At 40.3% G+C, this 13,952-nt stretch overlaps 1 protein-coding gene across 1 annotated transcript in view; it reads left to right on the top strand.

The window, feature by feature from the left end:
- The window catches only part of PLCB1 (phospholipase C beta 1), a 587,065-nt gene extending 573,542 nt beyond the window's left edge, over window positions 1-13,523 (top strand). Inside the window, exon 31 of the mRNA XM_030915597.1 lies at window positions 13,438-13,523. The gene's annotated coding sequence lies outside the window, so the exon portion shown is untranslated. The remainder of the gene's footprint in view (window positions 1-13,437) is intronic.
- Window positions 13,524-13,952: the final 429 nt, after the last annotated feature.

Raw genomic sequence — 13,952 nt, 5'->3', positions numbered from 1 at the left:
CCTTTAATTCCACCACCTTATGACCATGGCATGAAACTCATAACTCCTGCCTATGCAGGTTGGAGAATTGAGAAGAAATTCTATTTGAAGAAAAGGGTGGTACCTGGAGGCAAGTGAACAGAACTGGATGACCGAACGCCATCTTAAAGAAAGGAACAAGGCAGCACCTAGCACAGAACCTGGCACATAAGAGGTTCTCCATAAATTTATTCATTCATTAGAAAAAAATGGAGAGTGGGTGCCTACTATGTGCTCTGTACTAGGAAATTCAACCCTGAAGGAAATAAATATAAAGTCCTTGGCCTCTTAGAACACAGAGTCTGTTGGGAGGATTGGTAGTTATGCAGACAAACATATAATTGCTAAGTCTGATAATCAGAAAAACACTGATTTCAAGGGGCTATGGGAATCTTTAAGTGTTTTGTGCCCAAAGGCACCCAATGTCAGAATAACATCATTAACTAGGAGTCCAAGCTCCAGAAAGAGGCTTCCTGGATTCAAATTCCAGTTCTATCACTCCCTTTCTAGGTGACCCTAGGCTGGTTACTTAACTTCTCTGTTTTTCTGAGAAACAATCATGTTAATAATAAAGTGAATGTGAGACCCAGCCTCAGTCCAGAATAGGAATCTGAACTCTAATGGCTCTGCCTCCTGGTCCCCTTGCCTTCGGACTTCTGGTTGGATTTGACCAATGGAAAGCATGTTCAAGAGATTAGAAGGCTGTGGTTTGGCAGTTACCAATTTCTTCTGTCTCCTGGCCCTCCCCTAGAACTCTCACTAACTTTGAAACTCACCCCCCTCTAGACTGGTGTCTGGTAAAGGCGAAAAACTCTCTGCTGTTGCTAGAACAGCAACATACCCCATTGGTTTCTTATAATAGTCCCTTCACTAAACACCCTTCAACTACTCTCTTTAAGTGTACCATGTGCTTTCCACTGAGGCCCTGACCAGGGCACCTGAAAATAATACTTGGCCCTTGATAAGCACTTTATAAACAGAAGCTATTAATATCCAAGTAAGACACTGTTTTAGATTTGTGTTATGTTATAGACAGTGTCTATGACACCCCCTAACATTGAAAACATGTTAAGAGGAGATAGTCTAACTCTTCCCAAACTCTCTAGAAGCCCAACAAAAGAGGATAAGAAAATAAGGACCCAGCAAAACACTAACATAAAGTGGCCATTCCTGAGTGAAGCAATAATAATTCTGGTCACCAGCAGTCCTTGCCTGTGTGCAAAAATCACCATGCCATTATAAAAAATAAAAGTACTGTTGGACCTTTGACAATGATGAGAAAGGGGAGATTTTCCAGCAAAAGAATCTCAGCCAAATTTGAAGCTGTTATTTACCCGCTTAAGACAGAAAGTATCCTCTCTGGGTTCCTCGTGATCTAATCCTTTAAGCCTTCTGCTGGCACTGGAAACAATGTTAAGCTTTGGGATCAGGCCCTTTGGTTTCTATAATCCATGGGAATTTGAAGATGATAAATTTGTGGAGAGCCTGAATGTTCCTAACATGTAATGGAGCCCAAGGGGGAAATAATTAGGATACAGTCACGTAACTCCGTTAACTCTTCTGGAAGGCTCTGAATTATGTAAGTCCCCTGCTGCAGCTTTCCTCCCCTGCAGCCCCATTTTGCCATGCAACAAGGAAAAAGGCAGAGGCAATGAAAGCAAATGAAAAAAAGGAAAGATCTTTCCAATATGACTATTTATTTGCATTTTCTGTGAGAAGTCTGGTGGGGAAAGAATTCAAACTGACAACACAAATGAGGGGCAAGAATCAGCATTAGACTGAACTTACTCAGGCTCTCCGGGTCACCCCCAACCCTTGACCATCCTTGCCAAGGGTGACTGACAGCTACACACAAAGAAGAATACATTGAACCTATTCTCATTAATAAGATTTGTGGGGGCAAGATAGTCCTAATTTATGCTGGCGTGGGCTGAACTATTGAAAATAAAAGGATGAACAAGAAATTTCTTTCATTTCAGCTATAACTGTCCCTATAAATAGGACATCTACAAAGAGAGTGGACTTTTGTGGGCTGTTCGCACGATGCCTATGAAAGGTTGTAAGAAAACCTCAAAAAATCAATTCTTATTCTCTGTTTGTCAGAGGCACTAACCTAGATTTGCCATCACACCCGTGCCAAGAAGAGAGCCTGCAGAGACCTGGGTGGGAATTGCTGCCTCTGTGTGGGTACCGCTGAGGGGTTGGTAGCAGGAAGTATCAGCTGGTGTCAGAAAAGAGGGACACCTCCTACACTTGGTTCATGCTGTGTGCTGCTTCATCTCTTCTTCTCTCACCTACCGTCTCATAAGACATTATCCGACTCATTTTTATTCCAGTAGACTTGGTAGAAGCCTATAGGTGAGCCAGAAAAAAAAAAAAAAAAGAAAAGATAATTGAAAGCCATCTGTGATTTTCAAGCACAAATAGCTCTAAACAATAACTGGCAGGGAGTATGGGCTTAGTAAATGTTTGTCTGACTCAAGTGAAGTCAGTGTGCAAGTTTTTGTTGTGGAGCAGACCAAGGCATGCTGGTGCACCTGCAGGTTTGCCATAACTTGAGATAACCAACATCCAGGTGGGCTTTCAAGCCACGAGGAGAATGTACCTAGCCATAAGCAAACGTGGGACAGGTAAATTCAGGTAGGTGGCACAATCTGAAGAATTGTCAGGACTGTTCTATTTCCAGGCTCTTGCAGTTCTACTATTAGTGAATCACTTCTGGGAGCAAATGCTATCTTCCCAAAAGAATTCATCCGGGAAGTAATTTTCATAAGATCTCATATTTTAAGCATTTAGGACTTTTCTGTTTGCTTTCATATTCTTTAATATGCTTAATTCTCAAATTGTTTGTTTTCATCTAGGTGGAATCTTTACTGGTAACCACTGTACAGGTGAGGAAATCGCCATCTTGATTTCTAGGGAAATGCTTTTTAGAAATTTGACTCAGGAATTCCAGGACAGGTAGTGTGTAGGGTGCTGATCTATTTTGCAGAACAAGTTCTCTCACTAGAGAGATAGATTTATGGGAAGCCTCAGACCTCTTGGGTTGGGAACTGAAAGCAGAATCTATCTAAAAGCTCCAAAACAACTTTGCACTCTGCATATGGTTCATTATGAATAATTTAGTAAAATATTCTTAAATTCAAAACAGAACCTGGACCCCAAAATGATGGATGGATCTTAAGAACACTTCACGTGGGCAATGTCTGCACACTCTGACAGAAATGCTTTGAATGCAGCTTTCTTTTCAACCATTTGGCAGCAAATGTCCATGTTTGCAGCCTCATTAGGGAGACTAACACTTGTGTCTCCTGCTGATCATGCTACTGTGCAGACAGACTTCATCGACAGGCTTGATTGAATGTTCTGATTGGAAATTTTCCTAGAAAGTTTCTGTGCAGAACATGTGGATACAGCTTTGCTTTCAAAACATTTGTCTACACATAGGCAGAAACCAGTGGGCTTAGAAGGAAGAATTGAAAGGATTATTGTCAAGCCTACGTTCTTGAAGTAATGCAACATAACTACAGGAGACAGCCCTTAAGTATACTGAAGAGGCATTTCTTAAGTATGCTAAAGAAGCAGATCTTGTCCAAGGTATTCCTTGGGCAACATCCGCTCAGTAAAAATTCATCTTTTGATCCGTTCCTTCAAGAATTCTTTACTTCATCTCATTTCTTGGCTTAGTTTTGCTTGACCTGAAATAGTGGTTTCCTCTGTTAACATCACATTTTCAGCTTCCTCCACCTAGGCCTGCTTCCCCATTGCCCTCTTTCTAACACTGGGGATCCAAAAAGAGTTCTCAATGTCTCTCTGAAATTTCCTGATGGAGAACATGATACTTTACAAAGAAAGCAACACAGGTAAAGGAAAATACTGCTCAGAAAGCTTTTGTTTCTTGACTGCATCAGTTATTTATTCTGCAAAACAACCATCCCAAAACTTAGTGGCTTAACGTGGCACCCCATTTTAGTTCATGATTTTATGAACTGGCAGTTAGGCTTGGCTCAGCTGGGTGACTCTTCTGGTTTCTACTGGCTTGGCTCAGAGATCTACAGACTTGTGCTTATCAACTGGAAAATCATGTCTAAGGGGGGCTAGCTAGTCTAAGATGCTCTCACTCAAATATCTCATGGTTGGCTCACTGTTACCTGGGATGATGAGCATGAATGAACCGTGTGTTTCTCATTCTTCCACAGGATAATCTGGACTTTTACATATGGCAGCTTAAAACAATTCTGAGAGGAATAGAAGCATATAAGTGCTCTAGAAGCTGTGTTCAAAACTATTATGTAACTTCCACTGTATTCTATAGGCCGAAGAAAGTCAAAAGGCCAGCCCAGAATCAAGACTTGGGGAATTAGATGTCTTGATAGGAGTTGTTGCAATGGGAGGTGGTTACAGAGATAAGTGAAGAATTGAGGACATGTTTATGTGACTCAAAGGAAGTTTATTAACTAGAGAATAGAACCTACTGACCTAAATACGACTTATTTCCTGACCCCATAAGCCTCATTCTTTGCCCTTTGAAACTCCAAGAGAAGTTCAAAGAATTTAGGGGACTTAACACAATTCCATCTGCATGAATTAGAAAAATATGGGTCAGAGATAACCGTGTTTTTCCAAAAGGTGAAGTTTCTCATTAATGATCTCACAGAGCGTGGAGAGCTCTAGACTGTGCCATACAATACTAAACAAAACCCCTGATCTAGCCATCACAAAGCCTTGGCATATAAGGACTTTTTCACTATAGTCACAAAATATGCTTCAGCCAGCACTTGCCCTTACTAACTAAGCCTTTCAACATTGTAGACTTTTTGATCCAATTCTTGTATCCTTGATCCCTGCCCTTCAGGGTCAGCTCTGGGATGCCCAGATGTTTAACCAAACTCAATATATGAGGGCTATCAATCAGTCTGAATAGAGAGGCAGATGGAACAAAGACAGATTAGGGAGGCTTGTTGAAATTTGGCTTTTTTTTTTTTTTTTGCCCTCCACAGTACAATCATGTTCCCAACACTGATGAATGATATTTTCCTCACTCATCTGACTGAAGGAGGCAGAGAGGAGTATAATCAACTTCTGTAACATCCTCAGCTATTCCAGTGACTGCTTCTCCAACATATTAATTCAAATGGGCCTGGCTCTTCTGCATGAGGACAAGAACTCTGTACATACGGTCTCCAAAATAGCATCCTTCATCTGTCCTCCATTCACTCTCCCTATACTGACAGTTCTGTGACTGCTTACTTCATTTCTACAGGGTTTGCCTGGCTGGACAAAGAATATCTGACTGAGGTCGCCAGTTTGCTTCTGGTTATGAATGGTGCTACATCTAACTCTTCTCTACATACTGTCTCCTGTCAGATGAAAGGGAACAATCAGACAATAGAAGATGTCTCACAATTACCAGATATCAACCTCCATTACTTATAATTTCTGTAAAGTAACTGTCATCCCACTTCCAAGCAGAATACCCCCTCACTGTATTGGGGGTTTTACCCCCTAATCACCTCATCCTATGGGGTTTTCCTCATGCCAGCCTCAATTGCTACCCTTTTTGAAAGGTGCTCAGCCAAGCTTTGTTTGATTGATTGATTGATTGATTGATTGATTGATTGATTGATTTTAATATTTTGTTTTGAGACAGAGTCTCCCTCTGTCACTTAGGCTGGAGTGCAGAGGCACAATGTCGGCTCACTGCAACCTGGTCCTCCCAGGTTCAAGCAGTAACCTGCTCACTGGCACACCTTTTATTGGATTTCCTTCTTTTCCTGCTTCTTTTCCCGACTCCCTCATTAGTGCTTTCCTGGAATCACTTCAAAAATAAACTACTTACACCAAAGTTCTTTTCTCAGGATCTGTTAACTAACTAAGACACTTGTGGATAAGTGGAAAAATATGACCCTTTTCTCAAAGTCCACTGACTTTGTCCTAAGATAATGCACTGAGTGCAAGTTGAAATTAAGATAGAACAAAAATTCTGAGTAGCCCAAGAAAGCCAGTTGATAGCAGAGATGGTAAGAGAAGTCCAAGTTGCCACAACCACTACAGCCTATATGATGCCTTTTGCACATTTCAAAAATATTTTAGTTCCTCAAGACACTTTTCATCTATTGAAACATTTTCTGATATAGGACAAGGCACATTATTGCCGTATGCCAGGAAATTGTCATAATAACTATAAAAATGTACAGTTCCTAAGATGTAAAAGGCTAACCCAAAGTCCCCCACTTTCACAATCATATATGGTAACTCTGCCTTTACTCGGGTCAGTTACAATTCTTGTTCCTCTAAGGCCCAGCCAGGCCATGATTCCTGCCCTTGAATTCTGGTAAGAAACCCTGTTGCATTCTCCCTGTCCTTAAACAGAGCTTGAATGCCTTTAAGGCAACATTAGAAAGAGTTCTAAGTCAATTATTACATGTAAGTCAGGACCCCTCCAGGCCAGTGGTGTAATCAGTATCTAACTCTAAAATTTGTTAAATAGATATTGATGAACTCCAGTTAGAAAACCAGTATGATAACTTAGATCAAGGTCAGTGACACCAACTAGTTATGTAGCACACAATTGTCAATGTAAATTAGGTGTTTAAATGTGTATTTCTTTATTTAAAAAAATATTTAGGTGTATTAGTTAGGTTTATCTGGTGATAATGCTCCATAACACACAATTGCAAAATCTCAGTATCTTAAGACATCTAACATATATTTTACTATTACAGCTGTGGTTTGGCCATTTTCAGCTGGGTTTGGCTAGGGTAGACCCCAAGTTGACTTCAAGTTCAGGTCTGCTCTACATTTTTCATTAAAGGATTTGGGCTGAAGGAATGACATCTACCCAGACGACCCTCTTTCATAGCAGAGAGTGGAGAATAAAAGGCCAAGTCAGGCCAGGTGCGTGACTCACACTTGTAATCCTAGCACTTTGGGAGGCTGAGGCAGTCCAATCAGTTGAGGTCAGGAATTCAAGACCAGTCTGGCCAACATGTTGAAACCCCGTCTCTACAACAACAACAACAACAGCAACAACTATATATATACATATACACATATATAGATAGATAGATAGATAGATAGATATAGATATAGATATGCTGGGTGTGGTGGTGAATGTCTGTAGTCCAAGCTTCTTGGGAGACTGAAGCAGGAGAATTGCTTGAACCCAGGAGGCGGAGGTTGCAGTGAGCCAAGATGGAGTCACTGCTCCAGCCTGGGTGATGGAGTAAGATTCTGTCTCAAAAATAAGAAAAAAGATAAATTCACAGGCTTGATTTAGTCATTCCACAATGTCTATCTATTTCAAAACAGCATGTTGTACCCCACAGATACATACAATTTCTTATTTGTCAATTAAAAATAAATAAATAGAAATTATATATAAAAAAGAAGTCTCTGCTTGGACATTGCCCATGTCAGGTCTAGTCACATTTCATTGACCAAGGAATGTCCTTGGGGTGAGTCGCATCCGAGAAGAAGCGTGTCAGTGCCTAGCAAAGTGGGAGGCACTGCACAAACAGCAAAGGGTGTGCATACGTAATTCTATTTAATGGGGAGTAAAGAATTGGAAATCTACCACAAAGTGGAAATTCTTAAACATACCCTAGACAGAATGTCATAATAAACTCCAGTGTACCCCTATCACACTGCTATAACAATCACCTCATTACTAATCTTCTTTCACTCCCATATAATTTTGAAGCAAATTCTGGATATTATGAATGTCTTTTAAGGGAAGAAAATGAATCTATATTTTTGAAGATGAAAGTTTATTTAGACCTCAAAGAGTTTACAAAACAGTAAAAAGGATTTACTACTAAATCAACTTGATATATACATATTGAACAACATTAAGAAACAGTGGGCCGGACGCAGTAGCTCACACCTGTAATCCCAACACTTTGGGAGGCTGAGGCCGGCAGAAAACTTGAGGTCAGGAGTTCAAGACCAGCCTGGTCAACATAGCAAAGTCCCATGTCTGCTAAACACACACACAGACACACACACACACACACACACACACACACACATATTAGCCAGGTTTGGTGGTGCGTGTCTGTAATCCCAGCTACTTGGGAGGCTGAGGCAGGAGAATCACTTAAACCCAGGAGGTGGAGGTTGCAGTGAGCCATGATCGTGCCATTGCGCTCCAGCCTGGGCAACAGAGCAAGACTCCATCTCAGGAAAAAAAAAAAAAAAGAAGTAGTCAATTCCAAGATGCTGTACATGGGTGTTTTACACTGAATATTGATGAATTTTATACTTAACTGCCTGGTCTAGCTGAAATAATGAATACTACCGAAAATTAAAAGTGAATGTCCACTCTTTATCTAGTTCATTAATCTTAGTGACAAAAGAAAAAAAAAGAATTTGCAATAACAGAAGCCAAAGTTCCACTGGACTAGGCTGTGGGCTAGAATCGCATCGTTTTTGGCCAAAGCCTTGCTTTCTCAAGACAGTTTACTTTCATCTTTGGGAACATCTTAAAGGACAACCACAAAATAAACTTCAAGTGAGTTACAAATGGCAAAGAAGAACAAAACTTTAAAAAGTACAAAAGTAAGAAAATTATCAGAGTGTGGTTAATAAAAGGAATCATCAGATCAATATATTATCATGTGACTTTTGACTCATACTTAAAATAACATCTCAGTTTATGAAATGGCCAACAGAAATCCATATATTTTTTTTTTTTTTTTTGAGACAGAGCCTCACTCTTGTCACCCAGGCTGGACTGCAGTGGCGTGATCTCGGCTCACTGCAACCTCCTCTACCTCCCAAGTTCAAGTGATTCTCCCACCTCAGTCTCCTGAGTAGCTGGGATTACAGACGTGCACCACCACACTTGGCTGATTTTGGTATTTTAGTAGAGACAGGATTTCACCATGTTGGCCAGGCTAGTCTCCAACTCCTCGTCTCAAGTGATCCAGCTGCCTCGGCCTCCCAAAGTGCTGGGATTACAGGTGTGAGCTACTGCGCCTGGTCAGAAATCCATTTTTAAAGTCATATGCATGATTTCTGTATTAAGTTGCTAGTACTGCCATAACAAAATACCACAGAATATGTGGCTTAAACAACAGAAGCTTATTTTCTCACAGTTCTGGAGGCTAAAAGTCGAGACCAGGTTGTCAGCAGGTTTGGTTTCTTGTGAGGCCTCTTTCATTGGCTTGCAGATGGTTGCTGTCTCCTTGTGTCCTCATATGACCTTTTCTCTGTTCTCTTGCATCGCTGGTGTCTCTTTTTTCTTAGAAGAACACGAGTCATATAAATTAGGGCCTCAGTCTTACGATCTCATTTAACCCTATTACCTCTCTACATTCATATTGGGGGTGCTAGTGTCAACGTGTAAATTTGGCAGGGACACAGTTTGTTCCATAACAATTGTATCAGCCAGTAAGCATTATTACCTCTTACAACTGATACCAATACTAAAAATACTTAATTAGCTAACAACAAACCATAAGATAGTACTCACTATGTGCTAGGATCCCTTCCATGTGCTTCACAAATATTCACTGCTTTAAAACTTAAAACAATCCTGTCATGCTGGTATTATCATTTCCCCCACCTTACAGATGAGAAAACTGAGGCTTGGAGAAGTTAAAGAAGTAGGCTAGGTGCAGGCTGGGCACAGAGGCTCACTCCTGTAATCCCAGCACTTTGGGAGGCCAAAGCGGGTGGATCACGAGGCCAGAAGTTCAAGACCAGCCTGACCAATAGGGTGAAACTCCATCTCCACTAAAAATACAAAAATTAGCCAGGCGTGGTAGCATGCACCTGTGGTTCCAGCTACTCGGGAGGCTGAGGCAGGAGAATTATTTGAACCCAGGAAGCAGAGGTTGCAGTGAGCCAAGATTGAACCACTGCACTCCAGCCTGGGTGACAGAGCAAGCCTCTCATCTCAAAACAAACAAACAAACAAAAACAGGAGAAGTAGAGATAGAGTAACCAGTTAAATCAGGATGCCCAGCTAAATTTAGATTTCAGATCAACAATGAGTAAGTTTTTAGTACGTGTATATTCCAAATAGATGACATGTCTATGCTAAAAAAAAGTATAAGTTGTTAAAATTCAAATTTAACTGAGCATGCTGCATTTTTACTTTCTAAGTCTTGTAACCCTAAGTTAGAGGTAAGGTACTTTTTAAAATTATACTGGAGCAGTGAGTTTTAAATTGCTCAAGAGACCCTGGAATTTTCAAGAGATACATTAGGAAATTGTTGAGAGGGCAAAAGAGAAGACAAACATTAAGATTCTCCCTTACAAATATAGCATCTCCTTTATAATCTCTTTTTATACACTGAGATTTGCTATGAATATTCACTTGAGAAAAATATTTCTTTGACTTTAAAAAATAAAGGTGCAAAACTACTGTTTTTCAAGTAAAATTAACGTAACTTCTGGATGTTTCGTTTTTTGTTTGGGGCATTTTCCCCCCAAAATTGTGCCTTTGTCTTTTCCAAATCTGGTATTTTCTAACTTTCTCTCTCCCTAAAGAATTCTCTAAGACTGGCTCATTTGCTTGGAGGACCCTCAAAGAGAGGTTTGCAAACTCTGACCAGTGGCCTACAGGCTTACTCTGTTTTTGTAAATAAAACTGTATTGGCATTGTCCATTAATTTACATGTTAGCTCTTGCTGTTTACACATTGCAGGGCTGAGCTGAATAGCTGTAACAGAGACCACGTGGCCCAGAATGCCAATAAATATTTTCTCTATTATTTACAAAAAAAGTCTGTCAACTCCTAATCCATATGTATCTGCTTCTGATTGCTGAAAGAATGGCTTAGAAACAAGCTGTCATGAAGAATTTTTTTTTTTTTTTTTTAGGTTTAAAAGAGGAGATTAACTGGGCAGATCGATTTTCTGTGGTCACTTTTAACTACTTTATGCCACTTGGAAAAATTGTCTTATAAAATAGCCGAGTTATCCAGACAAAGTGTTCTTATTGAAGATTCAGTCACATGGGTTGTTGCTGGTAATGATCTTTAATTCTGGAGAGATGAAAACGACATGAAGCTTCTACTGAGACAAAGTCTATCAATATTTTTCTGCACTGATGACGACTCTTTTCAAAAGTGAACCTTGAAGCAGAAACCCGATAATTTCTTCCCTGTTTCCACGTCACTCTCTTGTCAGTTCTCTTAACAAGTTACAATGGTCTGCAACATTAGAATTCCAGACAAGGCATTTAAGACCATTGGACTCTTATAATACTCTATAGGGGTTTAGGCTGATCATCCCAAAATCAGCCCTGGAAACTTTAACAGAACTGCTGTGTCTTCGAAGTCATATCTTAGTGACACCTTAGTCTTCGTTTGTGGAAAGTTGTCCATAAACACATTATCCACCTCTTGACCCTGGAGAATCAGTTCATTATTGCTGCCTCATTTTGCCTTTTAAGCAGTTATTTTATTTAGCTCCCAGATTCTTCCTGAATCACCAACAGTCATAACTCTTCCAGGGCCATGAAAGACTCAGGAGAGTAAAACCACTTAGAAAAATGTTCCTCTCTGAAAGTTGAACTCTACATACTTAGTACTATAAAAATCACACTGTCAATCTAGCTGGTACGCATATCAGTAATATTATAATTTCTTGCATTTTTCTTATTTACACTTTCTTGTGATGTGGATCATGTATGATTTTTAAAAATTTAGAGTGTCCAAAAAATTAAAAACATATTTTAAACGAAAGATGTTATGACATAATTTAAAGAATCACTTGAAAAAACAGGCATACAGTCATATCATAGAAATCTCACCTTTTCCATGATTATCACGGTTCAGATTTTTTCCCTGGAAATCGAAGAGCCACATTAACCGTATGTTTCAAAAACATATTTATTATAAGTGATGAGACAATCCCTTTACATCATTTATAATGTCTACATCATTTACGATATCTATTTATGATAATAGAAACATATTTGTCTTAGTCTGTTTTGCATCGCTCTAAGAGAATACCTGAGGCTGGGTAATTCATAAGCAAAAAGTTTTATTTGGCTCATGGTTCTTGCAGGCTGTACAAGAATCATGGCACTGGCATCTGTGTACAGTGAGAGGCTTACAGTCATGGCAGAAGGCGAAGGGGGAGCAAATGTGTCCCACAGTAAGAGAGGGAGCAAGAGAGAGGGACAAGGATGCCGTGCTCTTTTAAACAACCAGCTTCCACGTGAACTAATGGAGTGAAAACTCACTTATTACCTCTGGGAAATCACCAAACCATTCAAGACGGATCTGCTCCCATGACCCGAACACCTCCCACCAGGCCCCACCTCCAACATGGAAGACCAAATTTCAACATGAGATTTGGAAGGCACACATATCCAAACTATATTAACATTAGAAACCAACTCCTTAGAAATGAGACATCCCTTTGGTGCAAACAAGGATCAATCAGTCCTATTAGAGACTTTTCGAATGTATAAAAAATGTCTGGGTGGTTAGGGAAGCCAGTGTGCACTATCTTATTTGATTGATGTTATCCACAGTAACCTTGGCAGTGTCTGGCGTTTGGTGATTCATTTGAGATTGGTGTTGGTCCTGAGATGCCTCTTGAAGATGAAGCAAGTTGATGTATGTCTAGAGCTTGAAGAATAATTGGCCGGGCATGGTGGCTCACACCTGTAATCCCAGTACTTTGGAAGGCCGAGGCAGGCGGATCACAAGGTCAGGAGATCGAGACCATCCTGGCTAACATGGTGAAACCCCGTCTCTACTTAAAAAAAAAAAAACACAAAAAACACAAAAAACACAAAAATTAGCCAGGCGTGGTGGTGGGCGCCTGTAGTCTCAACTACTGGGGAGGCTGAGGCAGGAGAATGGTGTGAACCCAGGAGGCGGAGCTTGCAGTGAGCCGAGATCACGTCACTGCACTCCAGCCTGGGCGACAGAGTGAGACTCTGTCTGAAAAAAAATAAATAAGTAAAATAAAATAAAGAATAATTTTCCATGAGGACCTCAATAAAAGGCACCTGAATTTCCAGGTAGAAGTTGGGAAGAAGTCACCCCAGGAGATATTGGGAGGCTGAGTGTTTTTTCAGACAGAATGAACCTTCACTTTCTTTCTCTAACAGTCATGGCAAGAAATAATTGGCTTGTGAGAATCAATATTGAAGCTGGAAAAATGATGGCATCTGAACAAGTAGACACAGCCCTAGTCAAGGCAATAAACTTAGTGCCTTCTATGTAGAAAAGCCTAGGAATACATATTGTGAGAGATTCATAACATCACTGGCCTTAATACTATACCTTCTCATGTTCCCCTTGGCTGTGTAACTTTCTAGTGTCCTTATGCTCTCTCTTGGGGTTGGCCAATGTGACTTGCTTTGGTCAATGGGATATTAGCAACCATGACACAACCCGAGGCTTATAAAGTTGCCTGCTTACTGGGGCTTGTTCTCACTGTTGCATCCCAGTTATTCACGTCGCTCCAGCTGACAGCCAGCCAACAAACAGCCAGACACATGAACCCAACCAAGATCAGAAGAACCGTCCCACCAAGCAGAGTCTAAATTGCTAACATGCAAATGCATGGTAAGTGCTACTTGTTTATGACATTGAGGTTTTCTTGGTTATTTGTTATACAGCTTTATTGTGGCAGTAGATAACTGATACTGATATATGTGGTAAACATGACAGATAAGGTCTCTCTTCTCCCAGGCTTACATTTTATTGGGGAAACAAGATAATAAATGAACAAATAAACAAAGGAACAAATGAACTAGAAAAACTAGCTAGTGGTAAGTGATATCACAGAATTACATCAGAACGGGGAGGGGTGGTGGAATTAGGGCCTACACAGTGGCTTTACTTTTGATATTGAAGGATGATCTTAATTAGCTTAAGATCTGAATGAAAAGAGTCAGCCAGGCAGAGACCAGTGAAAGTAGCAATCTAGACAAAAGTACTAGCTAGTGCCAAGGTCCTAAAA

This window comes from Rhinopithecus roxellana, chromosome 13 (genome assembly GCF_007565055.1).
Source record: "Rhinopithecus roxellana isolate Shanxi Qingling chromosome 13, ASM756505v1, whole genome shotgun sequence".
Taxonomy (NCBI): Eukaryota; Metazoa; Chordata; class Mammalia; order Primates; family Cercopithecidae; genus Rhinopithecus; species Rhinopithecus roxellana.
This window is presented reverse-complemented; position numbering and strand designations above follow the sequence as displayed.